The 27,285-nt window shown below is 34.6% G+C and overlaps 1 protein-coding gene and 1 long non-coding RNA gene across 2 annotated transcripts in view; one reads left to right on the forward strand and one right to left on the reverse strand.

The window, feature by feature from the left end:
• The window catches only part of LOC113229352 (transcriptional repressor scratch 2-like), a 56,108-nt gene that overhangs the window by 23,405 nt on the left and 5,418 nt on the right, over positions 1-27,285 (reverse strand). The gene's annotated exons all lie outside the window — the stretch shown is intronic.
• LOC113229353 lies at positions 1,231-12,483 on the forward strand. The gene is made up of 3 exons (XR_003310408.1): positions 1,231-1,487; positions 3,220-3,265; positions 12,348-12,483. It is a non-coding gene; the product is annotated as an uncharacterized LOC113229353 (long non-coding RNA).

A 27,285-nucleotide genomic window follows, 5' to 3' on the forward strand; every position in this document is an offset into this window, starting at 1 on the left:
CTATAACAGTTACAGCGCCACTAAGAACTTTAAATCGCAAAGATCTGAGAAGCACTGCCAATGCGAGCTGACAAGATCCATATGCCTGTAATTACCCTTCAAAACCGGAACACACAGAAATAGGTAAGGTGGCAGTACTTCACTCACGAACTTTTTCACAAGAAGCTCTACTGCTACTGAATTTTAGGGGTATATTATATGATATTATTACTCGATGTAACTTAATTAAGTATTAATTTTCAGCCTCTATGCTAAATGCTTTATTTTATTTATCTTTGTAATATTGTAATTTGTAATATTGTTTATTGAATATCAATATTTATCTTTATTCATTTCTTAATTGAGTTATCTTTGAAGAAAAAGAAAACCTAAAATCTTCTAAGAATGTAGCTTGTAAATGTTTAAAATTAATATACGTTATTGATACGTATATTAATTTTAAGCATTACGTATGAAACATATTATATTTCTCTCAGCATGATATAAAAGAAATGATTTAGTTACTAGTTTAAATTTGCTTATTTTTCACTTTTCTTGACATGACATTTAAATTTCCTTGACACATTTGCCTTCGCAAATGACGGAAAATCGTAGGTGATTAATACACCACGATATTATATACCTACGTATTAGAAACAATACTTTTTATAAAAATGAAAGAAATTTCAATAAAATAACACCTTTTTCAACAGCAAAACAAGACCTTAAGAAATCCAACGAAAGTTTTACTTATTCTCATAACAATCGCTTGTATTAAAAAAAGAGTGTTAAGAAGTCGTGGAATAATAAATTCCGTGCTTTGAGGTTTCGGATTCTTAAAAAATTTTACTGTTTTACAAGGTACTCGTATGAACAATTTGAATTTTAAAATTTTTTTTATTCACTTAAATCAGACAACATGTCCCATATAACATGTACTTTAAGGACTAATATATATATAATATACTGGGACTAATATACGTATGAATTGCCTCCGTGGCCGTACGGTTACCTTGCTGGTCTGCCATTCATAGGTCCCGGGTTCGATTCCGGGTCGGGAGAAATATTTGTATGGCTTACATTTATTTCTCACGTGAGTGTGGGTGTAAGTTATGGCTGTCTATGTGTGTGTCCATGACACCCGCGGCACAAAGATTCTCTAGTGTGGGTTTATGAGTGTGTGCGTTACTTATTTGCATTATTTTATATAAAAACTAAACTACTAAACTACCCGAACAGCATTTATCGGCGTCGTGTGGCATAATTTGGTGTCAGATAACCTGTCTCGGAATCGCCAATACATAAAACTTGTCATATTTGGCTTTCAGTCTTATATACTCTACTATATCCTCAGATTTCGTGGAGTAATGCAGCTGCGACAGGTACAGCAGCGTCGTCGGTATGGCCGCACGCAGCAGAAAGTTCGGTCCAGTCGGTGCTGTGCCACACAGGTTAAGGGCTAGCGTCGGCGTCCTCTCCACTTTTGTGAAGACGTCACCGTCGTACCGGTTCGTCTGCCTCTGTGATTTTGCAACTTTAGAGACAGGTACTTAATGGTCGAAAAAAAAAACAATAAACGCTAATGAAAAATAAAACGCTATTGAAAAAGTTCACGTAGATGCATACTTGATTAAAACAAAGCCGCTTCGCACATATTCACTTAAAAAAGTCGTAGATTCCTGTATATGTCGATCAAATTCTTTTGTAGTCGAAGGAAGTAGAAGAAGTGAATTGCTTATGCAAATAGCGCGAATCGGGTGCCCCTTATTATTGTTCCCAAGATTTAAAAAAATGTCCTACACATTTGTAACATTTTTATACTAACTGATCGGCAATCTTCAAATAAGCTGACAGAAATGTTTTCCACTCTCGAAGTTAATTAAGTTTCCGTGTCATAAATCTTCTTGTTTGTGTATAGACAATATCGCTTTTTATTTTTTTGAAATAACAATCATGCCGTAAAAGCATATAAAGCAAAGCTAGGCGCAGTAAACCGTCGTATCTTCTAAAAATCTAAATTGAAGTGTTTGCCGCTGTGTGGATTACATAAACGCGGTAAAGCTGGTTATGTCGAAAAAAGGGCGGCGTTCGGCAAACGTCGGTTAAAAGAGTAGATGAAAGTGGCGGTCGGCGGCAGTGTCGGCGTATGGTGTCAGCGAAACCTGATAAATTGCTTGGAGCCGTCCATTATGGCTCTGCGATGTAATCGACGCGAACTATGTACTGTTGCTAGGCACCCCGCCATATGTACAGTTTAATATGTAGATTAACAAGTATCTATATTTATATGTATAGTTATATTAATGATGTGAAAGTTCATACATAAGCTCTGTATTTACGATAATATTATTTCGTATTTAATTCATATAACAAGGCATCTTTAGAACCTTGTTCGGAAAAAGCTGTTATAATTCATATAACTTTTTATTTAAAAGTTACAAACTAACCAACCTACATAGTTCTGGTTATCTCTACATAATAAATCTGTTTCTTATACATGCAATGGATACGGACACATTTCTACATATGTAGACATGTTCGGTTTTATAAAGCACGTGGCGGTGTGGAGTCAGGTGCACTACCATACGTACGCTACATATACTACTACTATTACTATACTACTATAGAAAACCTTGATTAAAACTACCGATTATGATCTAATAATCTTCATTTTGTATTTTTATACAATGAGACTTGTTTATAAATATATTATTATAGTAAGAGCGATATAAGAATTACATAAATAAATAAAAGTCTAAGCTTATTTGTTGAAGTTAATATCGTCTCAATACTTTTTAACAATAAAAATTTAAACAACGAAGTACTCTATGGAAAATTACTGCAAACAATTTATATAATAAATCGGTATCTCTATGTACCTCAACAGTCTGCTATAAGAACTTTGATTTAAAACAAAAAGTTGTTGTAATACTTGTGCAAACAAACGTTTTCAGAATATTAATTTCTCAGAATATTTCCTTTATGACTTCAATTGATTGGAAAACGTTGGACCATATTAATAAATATAAGTTAAGACTTAATAGTTTTGAAACTATTTTCAAGTGAAGGCGAGCAAGACATTCAGCTTGATTGCATTCCGAAATTGAAAGACTTCTTCTTTGTACCTACGAATATTGTATATTGAACCGAGAGAGTTTCGATTACGCTAATTAGCAACTTGTCCTGTCCTGTACTTTCTGGTTACTAATTAGGATCACATAACTGGTTCGTATTTTCCAGGAGACGGCTCTCTGCGTAAACAATTACCGAACGTGATTTATAAAACGTGAGTAAGAAACTCATTGTTCTCAGGGGAATTTGCTTTACATACGAGTGTGGGCAGTATTTAATCAATGTGACGATGTCAACTGTAATTCGTTTACTTATGAAATTAAGATATTTTCGAATTGATTCAGAGATACTTTAAAAATTTGGTTCGAGGCCATTGACTTACAATTATATGGACGTCGGGTCCGCGCTAAAAAGTGTCCGCACTTGTAAGGCGCTAAAATCGTATACAGAGCGCGACACTCCGCTTTAGTCTTCATTTGTTCTACGGACAGCGCGATACTGCGATGACACAACAATTTAAATTTCGAATAGGTTGACTTGGGACATTTTTTTCGTGGTTTTTGTATTAGACCCGTCGTCCATTTATTTGTAAGTCAATGTTCGCGGCGTATAAAAGTTTTATAGAGCTCCGAGTGTACCTTACCTATTTATGCCGCCAAGCAGTAATGTGAGCTTTACTGCATTTCGGTTTTGAAGGGTACGGGTGTTGTTGAAATTTAGGCACATAGGACTTGTCAACTTATGTCTCAGGGTGACGAGCTCAAAAGGCAGTGCCCCTCAGATCGTCCGTCTCTTGGTATCATAAAAAAAGTCTCTCATAAGCCCTGATTGTCTAAATATTGGGGCTATGGTTTAGTCTCCACACTTTACGTAGCCTGTACAATATATTGATTCTTAAAAACAAAAATATGAGATTTCGATCCGAAAAAATAGTTATGATATAGAGAAATATTTTATTTTTTAAACTTTGTTGTACTGGCTTGGTCGCAGAAGCATTGTTCAGAGTGTCAAGCCACTATAATCTAACACGTGGTATAAATAACTACATTAGCACATTTACATTATTGAAAACTTCTTGCAATCACATGCTCTTTGGTATTTTTAAATGCGAGTGTAGAGGAATACAATTTACAAAGGTGATGTCAAGTTAGCGTATACAAACCTTTTAATATTCAAACAGTGTCCGGAGCGTAGTCGGTGAGGCATTAATTTTCCAGTGTCCCATTTGGGGGTGAACTGTTCACCCCACCACGTCCCCCCGTCCGCAAACACGATCTCGCCCCGTGGTACTGAAGCAAACCTGTTACGCAGTTTTTCTCGAACATTGTTGAGCAGACGTGTTGCTGAGGATCACTGTATATTTATTTAGGTTTTCATTAAAGAAACGATCGCTTGAAATTTTTTATGTGGAGCAGATGCTGCTGGAAGTAATCAATAATTTTCTTTGTATTTATTTAAAAAAGAGAAAAACAACCGTGAACAGCCACCCTTAGAGGTAGATGATTTTCTTCAAAAACCACTTTATTAGTATGCAAGAGAAAACTAAAAGATATATAATCTCAGTACAGAGTACTAAAAAAACCGACCTAAAAGTACGTGGAATTACATCTATTTGCCAAATTTTATTGAAATCGGTTACCTGAAAGCGCGCAAACCCGGATTCATCCCCTAGTTCGTCTCTTACGGAACTTGACACAGGAGATCGTAAAAATCGGTTCTCACTACTCAAAGTATATTGAGAGAAAAACGCCTTGAATTGGAAAATAGCAAAATAAACCATTAAAATAATTGCTCCTTATAATAAAATTTAGGCGCTATTTATAAAAATGAATCTTCATGCGTGAACAGCCACCCTTAGAAGTGGATGATTTTCTTTAAAATTAAATGGAACCACTATGGAGGTACCCTCTTTCCAACAAAAATGCATCATCAAAATCGGTTCACAAATGGCGAAGTTATCACGTAACATACTTACAAAAAAAAACATACAGTCGAATTGAGAACCTCCTCCTTTTTTTGAAGTTGGTTAACAATAATACTAGGTATTGAATTACCTTTCTCACTCATCCTTTACCGACATCCATCATACATTCCGTTATTAATTTCAGAAAGTGCAATTGTTACGATTTATGTTGAAAGAAGTTTACATAATATTATTATCAATGGCAAAACTGTATTAGAAACGTCAACCAAGTACTACCCGTCTGTGGGTGTCACATTTAATCTAGATAAGTATTCATTTGTGAACAATGTCCGTTAATATCATAAAAGGTTTGCGAGAGCGGCCCACTGGATTTCCGCGACCAATCAGAACCAGACGGCCGTGAACTGAAGGGCTCGATATAAAGGAAAAACTTCAAACAAATATATTTCTTCCTATGCCGCGTGAAAAAAGAGTCTCAACTCCATGGATTTTGTAAAATAGGCCAGACATAAAAGCTTTTTCTAATCGTAAGGGTACTTTGTTCAAGTTAAGATTGTCCTCTTGTTTAGTTGATTGAAGAACCGAGTTATTCCGAAACGCTAATAAGAAATATAATATTAAACTTTATCAGGTTTGGATTTGATTTCAGCCGTCCGCTTAAATATCAGATGAAAATTTAACTACAATAACACTTGTATTATTACGCACGTGTGAACAAAATATTTCATTATTAGAAAGAACATCTTACTACACAGCACTTTTTTACACACCATGAATTTACTTTTTTATTGATAATTTATTGTGGTACAAAACCCCTTCTCAATAATTTCTATAAAGTTGTCGTCCTAAAAATATTACAGAAAAATTTAATTACATAGTTACATAAGCTTTGCCATTGCATGGTAACTGACAATGTCTTTAAAAGGCAACGAGCCACGTTGAATAACTTTACTTAAAAGGATTAAAAAGAACCACTAAAAATGTCTCGTTTATAGGGATGCGTACTCTAAACACAACACAGAGTAATAGCCTCTACTATAATTATTACGCACCGCCCACCGCTTGCCTTGTATACAGGCACTAAACAAAAAAAAAGGGTTTTAAAGCTCCTTTGAGGTACTTACGTATGTACTGTGAGCGTAAATGGAAACTCTTCGACTTTATTGCGTCAACTTACACTTTTATACCGAGGTACTTCGGATCCTTACCTTTCTTTATAATCTTAAAGTATAGGAAACATTCTCAGACAACTGCATTGTTAAAAAATTTAATTCACAAAGGGAATGTAGAATATAATGATTGATGAGCTCTTCATAACCAGACCTGCGCGGTTGGTTAAGGAAATCAAAAGTGACACGCATAGCTTAGAAGCTATTAGAATGCAAGTCGATATGTATGTTTTGAAAATTGCTGACATTCTTTGTTTTCTTTCTTTTATACTTCTTATCTAAATCATATTTTTAATTTCAAAACTGTCGTAGGGGAGGAACGTTGCAGGGACGTGCAGACGCGATCTTTTAAGCGTTTGCAAGCCACTTGTCACTCGTCAACCACCATCAAATGGCTCCAGCAATATAGTTCTCGCCACAAAGACTTCAAATAGATAGGTAGATACCGTTGCCTCGCCATAAATAATTCAGTGTAAATCCTATTATTCCGGGTAAATCCTATTAGCTGTTTGTATAATAAATGTGTGATAAAAGAAATACAACAGTGAATTTAACATTACAAAATATTCCTACATAGGCAAACCATCGAGGTGTTCGCATGTAAAATGTGTGCATGGTCCAGTGGTCGGTCTAAACACATAGAGCAAAGTGTCAGATTCTGGTTACAGATATTTGTGGTTATTTAGTTACCGGCCACATCGCACAAATGAACTGAACTTTACGTGTCCCATGTTAGGTAGAAATAGTTTAGCTCACAGACTAGTTCGCATCTAGGTATGGCACTTAATATCATAAAAAAATGTACTTATTAATACCTACTATTACATAATGTGTATGTATTACGTACAACGATAGAGACAGAACTACTGAATGACATGTCCATTGAAAATTTAATTTTTTATTATTTTACAGCATTATTAATACACAAAGAGCAAGATACGAAGATACGATCATATTATTATTCACATGAGTTCTTTCACTAACTCACGTGGACTAAAATTTTTAGTTTGGACACTTTTTGTTGCATATAATTTGAAAGATAATCATAATCAACCCACGCAATTGGATGTAACATGTAGATTTTTTAACAGTTTTTATGACATTATTTTGGTTTACTGTCAAGGCCTTCACACCAAATTGTAAGTCTATGTATGCGTAAAAGAGCGAATAAAGTGACCATCCATACGTACGTATAATAGACACGACGAACCTATAAAGGCTCCTGGTTTGATAATTCACTAGTGATCCTTATTTCGCCTGTACAGCGCCTGCGTATCACGTAGCAATGCTGGTAGTTGTGTACTGTTTCGTTTACTAGCTCCCAAAGATTACTGTGGATTTTAGAGCAGTGGTCGTGCGGCACTCGCCGTAGCAATGGCTCAGTATCTATACAACCACCTCTATTCCTATGCGACTAAAAGCTGTATTGCCGTATTATTTGGCTAGGTGCCAATATGCACTGGAGTGGCGATAACTAGATTAAAAACGAATAGAGAAACATTTTAATGAGGGTGGTATTTACTATTAGTTGAACCCAGCATGCGTACCAATACTACAAAAACAAATAAAAATCTTTTTTGGAAGAGCATCTGTAAAAGATGGCGTGGGAGCAACAATAATATTAAAAAAAAAATAATGCTTACGCACATAGGATAATATACAAACAGGATATTCATTTATAGAAGACATGCATACACGAACTTGCGAAATTTCAAGTGCAACCTTTAACGCGTAAAAGTATCGCAAAATTTGACATAGACATGCACAACTGATTCGGAACAATTTGCTCCGTAGCCATAATATCTAATAAAGATACAATTTAACAGACGTGTATATGAATATGAATTTGAACATCGAGAGAAACTTCTGAGGTGTCGGCTTTAACTAAATTGCCAAAGTCGCCTCGAACTGCATGTTAAAGTACTGGCGGATGCTAATTATGGCGTCGCCACTGGAATGCTTTGTAATTCAAAAACTACGTCAAAGTTTACAACTCTCGCTGAATCCGAACCGCACTCTAATTAGATTTCAATTGTAATCATCAAAGTTTTCGAAACTGTAACATTTTAGGTGTTAAAATTATTCCAAATACTCGTTGCTATTTTAGACCAAACGTCTAAAGTTTGAATAAAAGCATTTGGACTGCAGGATGCCACATTATGAAAAATAAAAAACTAATAAAAAAAAAAATTAAAAAAATACTAATAAAAATTGCCTATTTTACAATTCTGAGTTCGAAGCTCCTCTTATGTAAATATACACTTGTGCTAGGAGTCCCGCTTTTCCACATTACAAATACAGGAATATCTAATGATTTAAGATTAGGTGATTATAGTAAATGTGTGTTCGTATGTGCTTGTATATGTGTGTTTGTGTGTGTGTAATAATGAATTATGTTTTGAAGAACAAACCATTCCACGGATTACCCAGATACATTAAAAAATTATTCAGTTTCGTCACGGAAGAAAAAAAGAAATTAAATGGCATCAAGCAACATTTGATTTCGAAGCTACCTCTGTGGACGTCGGCAGTGTGTACGCAATGAGAATTCTTTCTCTACGTGGTGCGATATTTCCGCCGGAGTCCCGCAGGGTGGCGTCCTTTCTCCTCTCTTATTTTCTTTGTTTATTAACTCTATCACACAATCCCTCACTTCTTCTTATCATCTTTATGCTGATGACCTCCAGATTTACACCCAGTCGTCTATTCAAGACTTACCAAGTGCCATTAACGCTACCAATGTAGACCTTGAATCCATTCGTCAATGGAGTCAGTCCTTTGGCCTTAAAGTTAACCCATCCAAAACACAATCGATTATTATAGGTAGCACTTGGTTCAATTCTCGTTTAAATCTAGACTCCTTACCCCCTGTGGTTTTCGATGGTGTCCGTATTCCTTATTTGGATACAGTCAGAAATTTGGGGGTAATTTTTGATAAATGTCTGACTTGGAAGCCGCAAGTTGCTGGGGTTAGCAGGAAGGTGTTTGGTGCGCATTTCTCTCTGACAAGGCTTAAAAACTTTTTGCCGACTAAAACCAAAATTACTCTGGCCCAGAGCATTCTCCACCCGATACTGGACTATGCAGATGTTTGCTACCCAGATTTGTCAGTAACTCTGCTCAATAAATTGGAACGGCTCCAAAATATGTGTGTTAGGTTCATCTTCGGACTACGTAAATTTGACCATGTCTCCCAATTTCGCGCACAAATTAAATGGCTGCCCATCCATCGGCGTAGAGATCTTCATATCCTTTCACTTCTCTATTCAATTCTGTTCTATCCCCTTACGCCTTCTTATCTTAAAGATCGCTTTACTTTCCACTCTTCTACACTCTGTCGTCCCCTTCGCTCCTCTGATACTCTCTTACTTAACTTGCCCTCTCATACCTCTAACTTTTATACCAACTTCTCTTGATTCCTTCAAACTACGTGTCAAGGATCACTTCCTCAACTCCTAAATTTCGTCTGTACTCTACTATCCTTTCATTTATTTCCTGCATTTATACTTCATTTTTCTTTTTCCTTTAAAAGTATATAAGCATTTAATATTATTATGTATTTATTGTTATGTACGTATTAATAATATTATTGTTATTTGTATGTATATGTATATCTATCTATGGATATGTATATATATATTTTTTTTATTATTATTATTATTATTACTTATTATGTAGTATACTTATGATGATATTCTTTGGTTGCACCTCTTTTGCATATCCGAAATGTCTATCCTAAGGTTGCCTGGAAGAAATTGCTACATAGCAATAAGGCCGCCTGTTGCACATTGAATTACCACTACTGTTATACTTAAGCTATTGTACTGGATTTTAATTGTAATTTTTATGTGCAATAAAGAATATTTCATTCATTCATTCATTCATTCATTCATTCATTCATTCATTCATTCATCCATTCATTCATTCATTCAACATTTGTATCAAAACCGGTGTCGCCACACGCACACATATTTGTAAACGTAATCTTACATTAGTACTGAGATAACATAATTTTGATTGGTTATAAATTATCAAACAAAAATAGACAATAATAAAAAAACTTTTGGTAAAAAAAACTGAAACTTCTTTGGATCTAATAAGGTTTTATTATTACTAGTCCATAAAAGCTAAGAATCCTATGAACAGAAACTTCTTGGAACAAAAGCAAAAAGTTGACAATCTACAGATAGGGATGTGACATTTAATTGATATCGGCATTATGTTTCATAACTAGCGGAATATTGAACTAGGCATTGCTTTACACTTGCTATAATTAGGATATCGAGTATATAGCCAGAAATAGAGATGAAATGTCATTTAATTTGTTTGAAAACTATTCTGCCATGTCATTACTATGACAACTGCGCTCCGATTGGCTCCGATTGGAGTCGTCAACTGTTTCACTTCAAATCGACCAGTTAACTTGAGCTTTGCTATAATGGACGAAAATTGCAAAATTACATATTTAATATTTAATTACCCATTAAATGTGATTCCGTTTGTTTTGTAATTAGATGTTTTGCTGTTTTTCCCTCACCACCGAATACAACAGCACGGCATTGTTAGAGATATTATCTTTATTACAATAAATACAGAATATTTTTTGGAATATATGTAGACGTACACGCAGGTCAGTAGTTGGCCTGTCTATATTTCAGTGCAAACGAGGGTTGATATTTATAAGAGCTGTATCGCTAATGTGTTACCAGGAATATATGGCCCTTATTTCGTCTCTATTTCTGGTTACATACTCGATGATTAGGGTTAACCACAGAGTATATGGAAACGGCATTTAAAGCAATTTCTTCGAGAAATAGCGTAGGTTTTACTACACGCAAATTTTAATTGATATAACCTACGCAGGCGTGTGCGCGCCTATACGTAGCTACATGCTACAATCATAGTATTAATGATTTATTATATTGTCATAGTACTTTCATTAACCTACTAGATTTCAAGTCAATCCGATCACTGGAAGGGGTGAAATATTAAAACACAGTCATCATAAAAATCTTTATTCTATCTGAAATATGATATAGTTGGTCAACAATTACCTCTTTCTGAACTGACTGAATATTACTACACCTATAGCGTCGACGAGCTTGTTAAGAAAATGAAGATACTTATTTCCGAAGGCGAAGAAGCGAATTTTTTTCCTGTTTGTTTCCTGAAAACTTGACGAAAAATAACTGACTATGTTTCAGAAATGTTTTCACATTTAGATGTGGTCTATAATTTGCGAATGCGACTCTGAGTTTCATGTCATATATTACCTGATTAACCAAATGATTTATTTCTTAATGAATTTTTCGGTTGTTATTCATATGTACATAATTTAATGTGATGTCATGAAATGCCTATAGCAATTGGTGCTACATTTAGTAGGTACCCAGCTTTTACTGCCTGTTGCTGTCCCATTTCTCCTTAAAAAAGGAACCCGCGGGATTTTATAATAACCTATGGAGCTTACCGACTACGTGCGAAATATGTAATTTATAAAAGTTACTAAACCTGTAAAGCTCTGATGTGGGAAATTTATTCGGTTTCAAGTACATCACTTTCAACCTTGAAGAACTTGAGAGGGTATAAAGAATACCATCTCAAGTTCTTCAAGGTTTTTGAATTACTGCCCCATACTGGAATACAGTACACCAAAACAGATTGCACAAGGACTATGTATGTTTTATTTAACAGTTTCTTTGTAGCTATATATTGTAAGGTTTTAAAAATCCAATTTAGCTTCCTAACTCTACTAGAAATCAAGTCTCGATAGTCTCCCTTCGACAATAAGACCAAGATATTTCAAGACTAAGACAGTTTTGTGTACCACGTCTATCATAGTTATGAATCTTAATTTTAAAGCTCCTATCTGGTTGTGATGAGTTTCTAAAGGGAAAAGCATATACAATTGGTTTTAGCAGTATTTACAGTTAAAAGGTTATGTCAACCCATTTAGCAATCCTAGCCAATTCGATTTCAGTATGTGTATGCACTTGTCGCCATGTATCATCTGAGAATACTATCGCTATATCACCCACATAAATAAAAATTTTACCTGCAGCCACATCCAGGTTACACAAGTTATTTACGTAGATAACGAAGAGCGAAGGGCCAACAACACTTCCCTGTGGAACACCAAAATGTATACTTACATCATTACCAAAGATTTTATCGAGTTTTACACGCTGTATCTTTTCTTTCAGGTAACTTTGAAAGAGGAAATAAGCAGTGCCTCTAATTCGAATGTCTTCCAGTTTATTAAGAAGGATGGGGACAAAGACGGTGTCAAAAGCTTTTTCCATTATAAAGCTGCCTTGTGAAGTGCCAAATTGCCTACTTATTTAGATTTCTGTGGTGCCACACATGCTTGAGTGTAGAGATGGAAAAAATTGCTTATTAATTTTGAAACGTCTAAAACGTTGTACTTTTATAAGAAAGCGCGCTTATTTTCACTTAAATACCTTTTTAGTTTGAAATTAACAAAATCGTTCAGAAAAACGTTAAAGCCCATACTTTTTACTTACATTACCAAAGCGTCATGTTAAAAATTTCTTAGCATCATTTTGTTGACAGCGTAAAGCGAGAATAGACCACTAAAGGTATTAAGATAAGTATAACATAATATAAGTAAGTTTATTTGTAAAACAAGAGTTTCATTTTTATTTATAACAATATTTTATACATTGACAAATTAACTTGTTTACGTCGTAGATGACGAGACTTGATAACTAGGCACGTTGTAAAAAATTAAATTGTTGAGTATTGAACGGAGCAACGCTGAGAACTTAAAATTGTGTAACTTAAGAAGCGTGCTTGTGTGCTTATATTGAAAAGCAAAAATGTTTTAAGTGCTTTTCGTTTAAATCCCCACCTCCACTTGAGTGGCACTAATATTATATAGAAAATAAAATTTTGCAGAAATTCAAATCACACATAATATTTAAAATAAAAGTTTGTATTTTTAAATATTTGTAACATTGGGTTTGTTTCACAGAAAGAAGACGATAGAATATATATAGTTCGCATTAAAAATAAAGATTAAGTTAGACAGCCACGACGTATTGAAAAATGACAAAGTTCACTTAATACGTGGGGCGCACTATAAGTTTCCTGAATGAATAAGAAAAAATACTATAAATGGTCAGAAATGAATTTATTGTTTCTCAAAATATTCTCCGTTACCGTTAATGCACTTTTTCATACGAATGAAACAATTTTGAAAACATTTATGCCATTCCTCCGTGACAACCTCTGAAACATATTTTTCATACTCTTCGACAGCCTCTTGACCGCGTAACTAGTTCTCAATTTATGGAAATAAATAAAAGTCAAAAGGTGCCAGGTCGGGACTGTACGCGGGATGACTCTTAAGATCAACGTTGTTCACCTTCAAGAAGTCATTTGTCTGTCTGTCCGTGTGAGAACTGGCATTATCGTGGTGCAAGATGATACGGCGTTTACGGTTATTTTTACTTAGTTTGTGAATGATTTCCGGCAAACAAATGGTCGTGTACCAATCACTATTCACGGTACAACGATTCTTCAAAGCCTCAGTAGCCACGTGTCCAACGTGTCCAGTATTATTGAAAAAAGAAGCAATCATCCGCTTAGAGGCACTTTGCACGCGCGCCACTTTTGTTGGTTTCGGCACATCTCGACAGACCCATACGCCCGATTGCTGCTTTGTTTTGGGATCGTAACTATAAATCCATGTTTCGTCACCTGTTACTATGTCCGACACCAAATTTGACGCCCCTTTGTTGAATCTGGTAAGTATGGCATTGCACCAAGTGACGCGATCCGTTTTTTGAGCCCCTGACAAATTGTGTGGGAGAGCACAGAGCACCGAGAGCACAAATTTTTTACACCCAAATGTTTGTGTAGTATTGATTGTATTTGACTCATGCCTATGCTTAAAGATGCCTGAATCTTATGGTATGTCACATGCCTGTCTGTTTTGATCATACGGCGCAAGTGGGCGGGCCACCATCACAAAATTCGTCACTGAGATTCACATGACCGCGTTTGAATTTTACAAACCAGCTATAAATAGTCGTCTTGCATGGTGCTTCATCGCCAAAAGCAGTTTGAAGCCGAGCGAAGCTCCGCTGAGGTGTTTAATTACACTTAAAGTCATAGAAAATCATACGACCAATCTCTAAAATGACGCAACAGTGTAAAAACAAGTGACAGCCAGATGAAACAAATTGTATTCTACAGCCAAAAAGTTTCATTTTCAAATGTATATTTGAAAATATATATATTATAAATATATATAAATATAATGTAATAATTACTTTTTAAATATTGTTTATGTAAGTGGCCAGTTCCGGAAACTAATAGCGCTTTATGTAATTAAGTTATTTATGCGCTTTATATAATTAAGCATAATAATTAAGATTACATTAAGCATTGGTGTATAATGTCGATTGTAGTTATTGTTAGTACAATTAACATTAACACGGTTAAATTGATTGATTTTAATAAATATACGGATAAAGTACAATAAAAGCTTAAATACTAGAAATTAAAACCAGGATTAAATTACATGAATAAAATTGAGTCCCCGCGGCAAAGTGCCCAAGACGCTGGCAGCGTGCCCCCTTTGTATGGCTATGCTAATGCGTTGGGCAAGGTAGCTGCGGGCTCTTGGGTTTCTCAGATAGTCAGTAAGTAATTAATTTTTTGGATAAAATTTTGTTCAGATGAAGGGCACCGGGACTCCACTTTCGGGTTTCAACTCTAAAGGCTGTGAACAGTTGGTCGGAGCTGAGGTCGTGGTACTTATTACTTTTTATTCTTTCTGCTTGCTCGGCTACGGAGCCAGCCCTACTGCTGGTGAGCTGGAGATGGGATTAAAATTGAAATTACAGGCACGTGGGTTTGTCAACGTATGTCTCAGGGTGGCGGGCGCAGTGGCAGTGCCCCTCAGATCTTTGCGATTCGCAGCTCTAGAGTGGCACTGCAACTGTTATGGACAGGCGTGTAGCTTACCACCAGGCGCACGACTTGTTCGTTCCGTCACTTGATATTATAAAATAATAATAATAAAATATAAAAACTCTCAAAGGATGAGAATCATTCCGTTAATTTTTTAAATAACGCTTAAGTATGTATTATGCACTTTTAAGAACGATTGCACAGATTAATTAATTATTATTAATGATTGTTATAAAGTGTAACCATTGACCTACCGCAACACTATTCTTTTGTCTGTAAGCTAATATTGAGAAAAAAAGGTTTTATCACAATTAAAAGCAGACTAGCATAGCACTCAATAAAATAACGTCGCACTTAAGTCTTAAAATGGTCAGACAATTGTTATACAAATGAAGAAAGAATTTCTCATTGTCTCGTATCTACAACAACAATTGTACACAAGCGGATATTATATATGCTATACACAGTTGTACATTGCCGTTTCAACACTAACCTACCAACAAGCGCTTTATCACACGAAAACACGTTTATGCTAGCCCCAAATTTTACTCGCCGTCTGTGAATCTAATCCGTTAGAATTGTTGTTGACCACGGACATTTCTTGGTTAGATATGGAAGGGAGTGATTCTGGATTGAGAATGAATGAATAAGAATAATAAAAAGTATTGTGTTCGACGAGACACGTCAAATACCTTCTTTACGTTTACAATTAAGGTATTTTGATCTGGAGATGGTAACAATTACGCATAAAATATTTAAAAGAAACGAAATTAACAGGAAAGTAATATTGGTTGAGAGTAAAAAAGTCTGATGTAATGCAAAATTGCGCTTAGTGGTGAAAATATTGAGCAAGTAATACTCTTGGTAGTCTCTTAACAAAGGTGGCTACATGTGGAATGGTGAAAAGGAATCCCTTTCATTCACTCGAATGAATGAGTGTGAAAGAACCTTGGTTGGTCGTTGTAAGGGATTTTAAACGTGAAATGTAGAATAGAGAGTGAAATGAACAAATGAAACATTCTTGATACTCTACTAGCAAAAGACGGCAAGTGTGAAATTGTGAAAAAAGAGTGAAATTAATAAATGAATAATCTGTTATAATTATTAATACAAAGATCGAACCACTCAGAAAAAAATCCTTCTTTTTTTGAGTGTTTTTTCTGAGTGTTCGATCTTTGTATTAATAATTATAACAAACTAGTGGAGTAATTTCACAAAAAATAATTGAATATCAATTCAATAAAAATTTAATTAATACAGTGAATAGCAACATCTCTCGCCAGGACTGGTAGCTGTAAAGGTACTAACTGGGTGATAAATCTGTTATAGATTTCTCATAGATGGCGCTACGACTAAAAAGTCGTTGAAAGACCAAGTACAAAGACACGACGCAATCACATAGAAAAATTCGTGAGGTCCGTTGGTTCGTTCCGTGGCTCAGTTGGTATAGCGTCTGTCACGGTATGCAAGAAGACGTCGGTTCGAATCCGACCGGATCGAAGGAATTTTTTCTGAGTGTTTTTTCTGAGTGTTCGATCTTTGTATTAATAATTATAACAAACTAGTGGAGTAATTTCACAAAAAATAATTGAATAACAATTCAATAAAAATTTAATTAAATGAATAATCTTATAATTAAAGTTAGTCTAGTTAGTCTAGTATAAGTAAAGTTGTCATGTAGCAGTAGAGCTCCTTGTGAAAGATCTCGTCCAGGGAACTACTGTCACCTTACTTATTTCGGCCGCGAAGCAGTAATGTGAGCAAGGGACTTGTCAATTTATGTCTCAGGGTGACGGGTGCATTGCTCAGATCTTTGCGATTTAAAGCTCAGAGTAGCACTGCAAATGCTATGAACAAGCGTCTCGCTTACCACTAGGCGCACGACTTATTCGTTCTGTCAATTTTCAAGAAATTTATTTATTTATTTCCAACTTACAACTATCATTTCAGGTTGCACCTAATGCGATAGTGTATACAACAAGTCTTACTTAGAGCCTTTAATTATAAATAATAGCGAGCTTAATAACTACTTACTTAATTGTTATTATTACGATAACACAAAACTCACAAAGTCGCTTTTACGAATTCGTTCAATAAGCAAGAAGGGCTAGCACGACTGGGCGCGACTAACGCGAGAGCGACATAAAGCGCGAGATCTCTATGAGAATAGCAGTATCTCACCCGTTATGTCGCTCTCGTCTGCGTCCTGCCGTGTTAGCCCTACAGGTAACCTTTTTAAAAAAATGTGAGTCTAAACCGCAAATTAGCGAAAGAAGTTTTCCACGCCTTTATAACCTTTGTGTGCAGCTTAGACTATTCCATCCTCTAAAATGTGCAGTGAAAATGTGTCAAGAAAGACACGTCTTGCTGTTTAATCGGTCTTGCATGTCGATTGTATCGTACGTCAGACCATAAGCAACGTATGTACGTACGTAAGCAACAATTGGAACGGCAGAAACACCACGAATATATGGTGAATGCTGTAGAAGAGAGAGCGTGGCATAGTGTATGTGGTGCTCTTACAGAGTGGGGAACAGTTTGACGTATGGTATTCACGATCATGTAGTGACTAGTACAAAGAAGAAAATGAATCGACGGTTTGCTCTTGACGAAAGAATGGATGTCAGTCAAGCGACAGTACAGTTATAATGCGAATATGTATGGGAACTTTAGGAAAGGTTATATCAACTGAATTCGATGTTGCAAATGAGGCATACTGAACGACACAATGCATCTTTTATTAACCCAAGTCGCATAATGAGTCATGAACCGTGTTTATGTCAGCGTAGTTTCGTAGTGGACTATCAGGATAAACTTTAACTTGTAGACCTTACTGAAGAATAATAAAAAAATTGTATTTCATTGCTTCTATGACTTTCATATTACCTTCATCGGAAGGTGCAGTTTTATATTTAGTTCATTTATTTAATTCAAGAAGGTTTTTCATCACATCACATTGAGTTATGCGCGTAGGAAAAAAATCATTTCGTGTGTAATGAACACGTTTATACAGTAAAATGAGCTTATAGCAAGCAGCAACGCGGCGATATTATCAAACTTGAACGTTATAAATGAGTTCCACTGAAAAACATCATTTCACTCCTATAAATGTATTTTATGTCCTCTCCACAATACCTTGCGCCCCCATAACATAACAGAGTTGCTCGTTACGTAACATGTCACAGCGTGTCATTTATAAAAAAAGCATTTGCATATAGCAGCTGACATTTTTCCCACTCGGTCACATTTATAACTTTGAGCAACCATTTCGCCTTTTTAAAACTTTTCCAGGGCCAGTTAGCAATTTAAGCACGGCTATTTATTTTCTTTTAATTCGTGATCGAAAAATTGAAGAAAATTGGAATTGAAATGTTTAAGTGTTATGAAATGCCATCAGTTGTTACGGAAACAATTTCTAATATTGCAAATAAGCAGACAACGAAAGTAATAGCAAAAGTCAGAATTTTCAAGTAAAGTATAGTAACCGCGTCAACGTACAAAGTATTTGTCATTCGTAAGACAAAAAAGAACAGTGTTTTTTAAAACAGTAGTGCATTTATAGTTCGTTTAAGTCTAAGTTGCGAGCCTAAAACCTTTAAGAGCCAAATTGTGACGCCGTGAAAGTCAGCACTTGGCTGTAACGCGTCGGTGCACTCGGCTATACAATTCCGCTCTTCCAAAAGAAGTTATTATTTGTTACATGTATGTAGTTTTGACATTTCAAGTTCTTACGCCTTCTTTGCCTTGTGATCAATCCACATAACAATTCGTACGTGGAGGAAGCGAATATAGTACGTCAAGAACGTAGCAAACAGAAGTACGTTGTTTTTGCATGTATTTGTATGTTACTCGGTTGTGACTATTACGACCCATAACTTTGTAATAGAGTAGTACCAATTATGGGCTACAAGTCATGCGATAGGGAAATATAATAAAGGTTACGATTTCAAATGTTTGTAAGAAGTAAAAACAAACACTAACGAGTTACCTACATGTCTTTCTTGTAATGCAAGATCATGTCGCCGTAGATACTCTTTGCGATCTAGTTCAATAAGCAATAGGTACAACTTCAATGATGAAAGCGAGAAACGTATTAGATAAATTAGTGTTGGCCTCAACAACCGCGAGACGACCTCATTTTTTGTTGTATACGTATTATTGTAGCTAGTGGGACATAACTAATTCCACCCATTTATTTTGGACCTTACCTTGCAAAATTGTCTATATTTTTAATTATGTTTAACTATGAAGCAAAATGTCACAATTTGTTTGGAACATATACACAAGCAAAAACAACAAGTGAAAACTCCATGAGCTCGATTACACCGTCCTAAAAATTAATTAAATTCTCAAATCGAAACAATAGAGCACTTAAAAGCTTGTTACCTTCTGAAACGCGTTATTTTCAGTATCACAATTTCAAATGCAATTCACACAATTCCGAAGCTATAAATGGGTTTTTATCATCAAAGTCAAATTTTTCGAGATCTTCGTTAGATTATGAATAATCAACTTTTTATTTTTGTAATAAGAAAAGGTGATTGCTCTCTGTGTCCGAATGTGCTGAAAACATTGACTTATGTAAGTCAATGGCTGAAAAGAGAAACTAGGATGTTAAAAAGGAAAAGCAGAATAGAACGTGGAAACTGGAAACAGAATAGTACTGTCAGTTTGTAGAATAATTGATTCATTCCTCGTTCATTTAGAATTTGAGTACGTAAATACATAACGTCTATCTACGCTGTGGGTCGTGCTCTCTAGCATTAGTGGGAGTTTGGCTGAGTACTGCATAGACTGTGAGCACGCACGATTACTATACGGCATACTATACGCAAGCCTAAAGTTAGTCTAGCGGTAAGAAAAGCGGTCTGGCCGAATATACTAGAATTCACAGTCACATTATAATTAACTTAGGCGTTGACCATCCCTTTGTTGTTTAAACCTGGTCGACGCCGGAACGTACTAGGACACGGAAGATCGCCGTCATTGTTTTTCTGCCATTGCATTGTACACATTAATTAATTTATTTATTTATTGTTTACTTTTACGTATAAATATAAAATTTAAATTTTTAACTGTAATACCTACGTATAAACTTACCTTGTTTTAATTTTTTTATTTTACTCTTATATTATTGTACAAGTTTTTGTTAGCCACGAATAAACATTTTTCTATTCTATTCTTTTTATATTTCAAGACATAAAAGTATTTCAACATATATATAAATATGACATTATGTATATATAAGTAGCCTGCTAAAGTCGGGTTACTAATTTTTAATCAACATAAATGGTACCCCTTTTTTATTTTTTAGATTGCCCATAGTAAATTTTATTTAAATCAAAGTCGTGATATCCGAATGGTTTGACCTGTCGCCTAGAAATTACGTTCTGGTTAGTGTGGTTAAATAATAGTCTCAGTTTAATACGTTATGTGTGTTAAAAAAAGCAAATTACAGACAAGACCGGCTTAAGGAGCGGCGGCCATCGTTTATTTGTTTATTTATTTATTAATTTCAGACCATCAACGCCGTTTCTTAAATAATATTGAACAAAATAAATTATATTTGTTTGTAAGGTCAATAACAGACCGCCCCGTGTTATGTGGAAGGTAGTCGATAACAAATAAAAAATATTATTTTAGCATATATAACAAAAATCATTTTGATAATAACTTCAGGTGAGTGGTCATTTTGTTGAATCAGTGAGTTGGAATAGTACCTTTAATTAATAATAACCTTTAACTTCCTCAACAAAGTGTCGTATAGTATTTGTTTAAGAAATTTTTGAAATAAGCAACTTTTTGTTACTAGATATTTTGTTACTACATATACTTTACATATTTGTTATCGCACGCCGGTTTCAATAATATCAGAAGTAGAAAACATATTTTTTGGGTTCGGTTCTTGTCGCATGCAATAATATCCTTGTCTTCTGACAAAAAATTTGAAAAAAATATGGCCGCCTTATACTCAGTAAAGTTAGTGTTGCTGTTGACTACTGATCGATAAGGGTATTCGTTCAAAAGCTAACTTTTATTACTTGCCTCGTTTGCTATTTATCTATAATATTCTTTATTGTACAAAGAAAACATTTAAAATGCCTGTTATATGTTATACGTTGTGCTGTTATATTACATATACAAAGGTGGGATGCTTATCTCTAGAAGAAATCTCTTAAGATTTTTTAGTTTTCAATGTTGAACCGAATGCCGAGTGTGTAAAATTTTTGTGCCAAACCAAATTGGCAAAAATTTGGCAAAAATACAGCAAAATCACCTACGGACCTTTGCGATAATAAACTGAAATTGAAAATCGACTGTTCTCAAGGACCTCGTGATAAATGTAAGCCTTAAACTCACGATATTTGAAATAAAAAGCAATGGTTTCGATAACTTAGTTTAGTGTATACTTAAACGATATAAACGCTCCTACAGACAAATGAACAGAAATAATTTGGCAATGGTGAGTTAGGTAATTAATTGCCGGACAAGGGGTAACTTCCTGAATTGTTACCTAACGACAATCGAATCTGGAACCATCCAGTGCCCACAGTGCAAAAAGGTATATTTTTTATAAAGATTAGGGGCAGGCAGAGACTATCGATTGCCATTTAGTACGATTCCCACAAACTTCTTTTGCCTCACTTAGATTCACTAATCTTTCATACTGGCCCTTTTATTAGCCTGTTCCACTAGTCCCTACCAGCAGGCCCCCTGGTGGGGAAAGTTATTCCTATATCTATGGGGAAAAGTGAATTTTTTTCCACTATTCTCTACCACACCGTCACTGGTTGCGATAAGTGGAATTTCAGTACAGTTTCGACAAAAATATCTAATTAAATATTCTTCTCACTACGTACACACACACACTCTCAATTTGATCTGAGAATGTTCTTCGTGACAGTCCTCTTCCGACGATGCCTTCTACGTTAGCTCTTTGTATTGCTTTCGTTAATCTAAATTAATTCATCTGCTCCGTGTGCCAACCACTACAGCATACCCTTTTCTACTTTTATCAGTACAGCCTCTTTCAAACCACAGCGTAACAGCACATTACATAATTTTCTGAGGATCTCATTTCAACTGCATTCACTTTACTCTCATGCTTCGTCTGCCATATTCAACATTTAACGTATGTACGTTAGCGTTGGTACCAACACAGCATTATGTATCGCCATTATTGGTAGAATAAGGCTACATGTGCAAAATTACAACTTTTCAGCAGAGGTTTAAAGACAATAATAATAAATTTATCGAGTTCTTAGGTTTTTGCGATTGTTACACATAGGAAATGAAACTATTTTTCCGGATCTAAATCGCGTACATTTGTTTTTTCAAACAAACTAACGTTTCGGGCCCTTAACAGGTCCCATGGTCACGGTTAACTCGAACAAATATACGCGATTTAAGTCCAGAAAAATAGTTCCATTTCCTAATAACAAATTTATTTATTTCATAAACTTACAGACAACTTTGACATTAACAGTGTCAAACTTGCAACGTTGCATTTAGGGCAAGACCTCTGTGTCTGAACTGTGAACTAAATTTATTTTTTTATAATATCAAGTGACGGAACGAACAAGTTGTGCGTCTGATGGCAAGAGCAGTCCAGAACAGGTGCAATGCAGATCCTGTCTGCGAATGGGATAGCGAGTAGTCTTCAATTTTGTAATATGCCTTTTGAATTAAAATATTTTTAATGTAAGTTTTAAACGTAGGAAATGATAATCTTAATATATGCTCCGAAATCTTAATGTAATAAGTTTTCCATAAAAGAATCGTCGTTTACGTTACTGAATGGAAAGCGTGGCACCATGAGTTTGCACTTAATTCTGAGGTTAATATTATGGATATCAGCAGTGGGATCTAATACTTCAAAAAGTTTTGCGATCATAGATACAACTACATATACATCAATCGGATGAATAATAATCGAATGCATACTGGATAAGTACAGATAGACATTAATTTCATATAACTACCGTCAAACATAAAAATCTACCTAAATTCGTACATTTAATATTTCCAGTAAACGTCAGTTTTAACGTTTGAACTTGAAAATATTGATTCCAATTATTGCATTTTGTATCATGACTTTTGCGGTAAAATGTCGAAACATCAAAGGCTTCAATTGACGGATTCATAAACGGATTTAATTGAATTTATATACTCGTGAGTTGTCTGTTGAAAACAGTACACTTTGTGATTATAGTATTACACCAATTAAAAGTGTATAGGGATTAAGCATGTCGTAACTTTCTATCCTAAGGTTGCTTGGAAGAAATTGCTACTTAGCAATAAGGCCGCCTGTTGTGCATTGCTTACTCTGTGATACTTACATTAGTGTTCTGTGTTGTCATTGTAATTTTAATGTGCAATAAAGAATATTTCATTTATTCACGTTTTTGCCAATTACTGAAAATCAGATTTATATTTTTTTTAAACACTATTGGTTTTTTAGTCAATTTCATACTTTAATAAATGAATAATTTAAAAATTTATAATAATAAATATGTACAAATATTTTTACTTAATTTTAATAGGGTAACCAAATATTTTAAAAAATACCTTGATCCCTAGACATTTTTGATGCGTGAATGTTACATAGTCGCCTAAAAAGCAAAAAGAAAATAAATTCAAGTAACCCGCTTTTTAACCGACTTCAAAAAAGGTGGAGGTTCTCAATTCGACTGTTTTTTTGTATGTATGTTAGGTGATAACTTGTGAACCGATTTTGATGATTCTTTTCTTGTTGGAAAGTGAGTACCTCAGATGTAGTCCCTTTTAAATTTTCAAGAACATATTCCCCCTGTAAGGGTGGCAAACTAAGGGATGAACGACTTTTGAGGTCGGTTTTTTTAGTACGCTGTACTGTTTTTTTTTAAATAAAATTTAAAAGAGAAACATGGTATATTGTACTTACTCGTTTACAATAGGACAAATTGTCATACCTATTTAAATGTTTACAAATTGTATACAGCTGAAATTTTAATCTAAAACCTGATCCCTTGATCTAATATTGACGAATGGGTCTCAATAGAATCGTATTAATTAGGCATGGGACCGATATATGACAACTACTGTCAATATGCATACCAAAATGGCGGAAGCCAAATCGGGTACTCCAATGTACTGCTTCACTATGCTGTATTTAGTCATTAATTACTGCAGTTGCATCGGGATTATACAATTTGAGCTGTGCCAAAATTGATAAAATAATTTAAAATTTTAATAATCTAAGTACAGAGTACTAAAAACCGTCCACAAAAGTTCGTGGAATTACATTTTTTTGTCAAGTTTTATTGAAATCGGTTACCGCAAAGTGCGCGAACGGATTCATCCTTTGGTTTGCCACCCTTTGAGGTAGAATATTTTCTTGAAATTTAAAGGGGACCACTATTGAGGTACCCACTTTCAAAAAAAAAGAATCAACAAAATCGGTTCACAAATCGACCGGAGTTACAAAAAAAAGATAGTCGAATTGATAACCTCCTCCTTTTTTTGAAGTCGGTTAAAAAGTCGCGATCACTAAAAATAGACTTGTGATTTCGCTCCCTTTTGAATAAATAATACATTATATGATAACAGGAACACATACATACAACAGAAGATTACAAATTACAGAATACATATCCCACTGTTAATACAAGAGTGTATTAAGTCTAAAAATGTACTTTTTCAGAATCGATGAAAAACGAATGATAATGAAAATTTTGTGTATGTTAAAGTTTATTATAGATGTCTAAACAATTTCCGACTTGCCAAATATATTCAAAAATAGAATTGAAACAATTACTTCATATTTTTGTAAAAGGACTGTTTTGTCCAGAACTAGCTCACAAAAAATTGTCTAGTTTTGAATTAAGAAGAAATCTTTTAATTGTTTTTTACAATTTTCTTACAAGAGTTTTATTGACTTATAGAGGATCAAATTTTACTTTTAGGAAGAGTATAATCTTGAGTTTCACATATTTTGAGTTACAACACTATTGTCATAGCTGTGCAATATATAAATAACGGAAAAACAAAGTAATATAAACATATTACTCTGATTTTCTCTTAGGGAGGTAAGTACTATAAATAGTGTATATGGGTTTTGTGCTTGATGGAGACAATTTTTTTTGTTAAAAGTACGTAATATTGCATTCAAAGACTTTTAAAAATTTGCTTAACCTATCCAGGAATCGAACCAACCAGATGGGAAAAAAAATTTAGTATTTTTATGTTGCCTATCCAAAGGCTTAATATAGTAAGGATTATTTTCCTCATAATATTATCGCGAGTTTTTATTTTGTTACGTGAAGAACAAGTAAGCAACACGTTATGAATTGGCAAGGTTTGCTTGATCGTGAAACTATGCGTTGTAATATCTTTCCTCTTGCTAGAATACAGTACTAATATACTACGTACAAATGTTTATAATCAAGATTTATTTTATTGTATAATATAATATAATATAATATAATATAATATAATATAATATAATATAATATAATATAATATAATATAATATAATATAATATAATATAATATAATATAATATAACATACTGTTTTAGACTAAGCTGTTCCGATTTCCGATTTTCTGTCTCGTCTGAGATTATTTCCAATATTTAATTAACGTGCAATTTATAAATTGGTAGCGCGAACAAACGAATCATTTTGTTTCGTAGTGCGCAGGTGCTACGAGACTCAATGCTACGGAGCTACGAACTGTGTATACAGATAGTTACACGTAGAAGGCCGTCTACAACGTACAATCAAGGATGCAATTTCACCTAGACATGAATTTCCTTTGACACTTCACATAATAAGAGGTATTAAATAGATTGCACGTATTCAATCGATAAATTGTCCAAGAAACTATATATAATTACATTACAGCTATCGCAGTCCATCTGTTAAGCTAATTACAAGACGAAGTTGATACAATATTGATTATACTATACGATCCCTTTACAACCCACTTAAAAAACAAGTAGGTTCTCAATTCGACAGCATTTTTGTGTATATGTTGTACTCCGACATTTGGTAACGGATTTCGATGTCTGTTTTTTATACCTGAGTGCCTCAGTAGTGATCCCATTCAAATTTGCAGAAAATATTCCACTGCTAAGGGTAGCAAATTAAGGGATGAATCTGGTTTATTGGATTTCACCTACTTTCCGTTAACGGATTTCAATAAATTTGGCAAACAGGTATAATTGCAAAGAATTTTCAGGTCCGTTTCTTTTTTATTAAAAAAGTTATGATTACTAAAAATCATGTTGTCTTAATACAGCTGGTTTTAATAATGGAATTTAACACTGAGGAGAAAATAAACAATTTAGCTCAAAAAGTACACGGTAATATTATAATGGTAGTAATACTATTAGTATCTGGACGCTTTCCGCCTGTTGTAGATTTGTCGTGAAAGCCGAGTACCGCCCGCCGCCCGCCGCCGCTCGAGACCCATTCAATCGTTGAATAATTATTTTAAATACTAAATTATGTCAGGGATGTTAAAGACTAATATTAATTATAGTTAAGTATACTCTTGAATATTAATGTTTCAATGACGTCAATTCAGGAGTTCGACATGGAGTTTTTTTTTATAATATCAATTGACGGGACGAACAAGTCGTGCGCCTGATGGTAAGCTACACGTCTGTCCATAACAGTTGCAGTGCCACTCAGAACTTTAAGTTGCAAAGATTTTAGCAGCACTGCCATTGTGTCCGTCACCTTGAGACATAATTTGACAAGTCCCATGTGCTTGTCATTTCATCAGAACCCTTACCTTTCAAAACCGGAACGCAGTAATGCTAACATTACTGCTTGGCGGCTGAAATAGGTAAGGTGGCTGCATTTTTGTGGACGAAATCTTTCAGTAGGAACTCTTCTGCTAATATTTTTTGATATTAGTGGCACAAATAGAGGCCATTTTCGTGGCAAACTACAACGACAACATAAATCATAAAATTAAATTAAATTAAATTCAATCGGACAGACGGGACAAACACACCGACGGAATTGATCTTTTTCACAGACGTGAACTGATATTCAATGTACCTATGTGAAAAAGGCTTAAAAGTAAATAAATTTATTGCATAATAAAACCAATGCTACTTTACAAAATGCACAAAAGCGCTATTGCATAAGTGTGAACCGCTCAGCTTAAAGCGAGTAGCAAAAATGGGATTAATAGTCTGTACTTCCAATC

The sequence above is a fragment of the Hyposmocoma kahamanoa genome, unplaced genomic scaffold, assembly GCF_003589595.1.
Source record: "Hyposmocoma kahamanoa isolate Upper Pololo Valley unplaced genomic scaffold, ASM358959v1 55111, whole genome shotgun sequence".
Classification (NCBI taxonomy): domain Eukaryota; kingdom Metazoa; phylum Arthropoda; class Insecta; order Lepidoptera; family Cosmopterigidae; genus Hyposmocoma; species Hyposmocoma kahamanoa.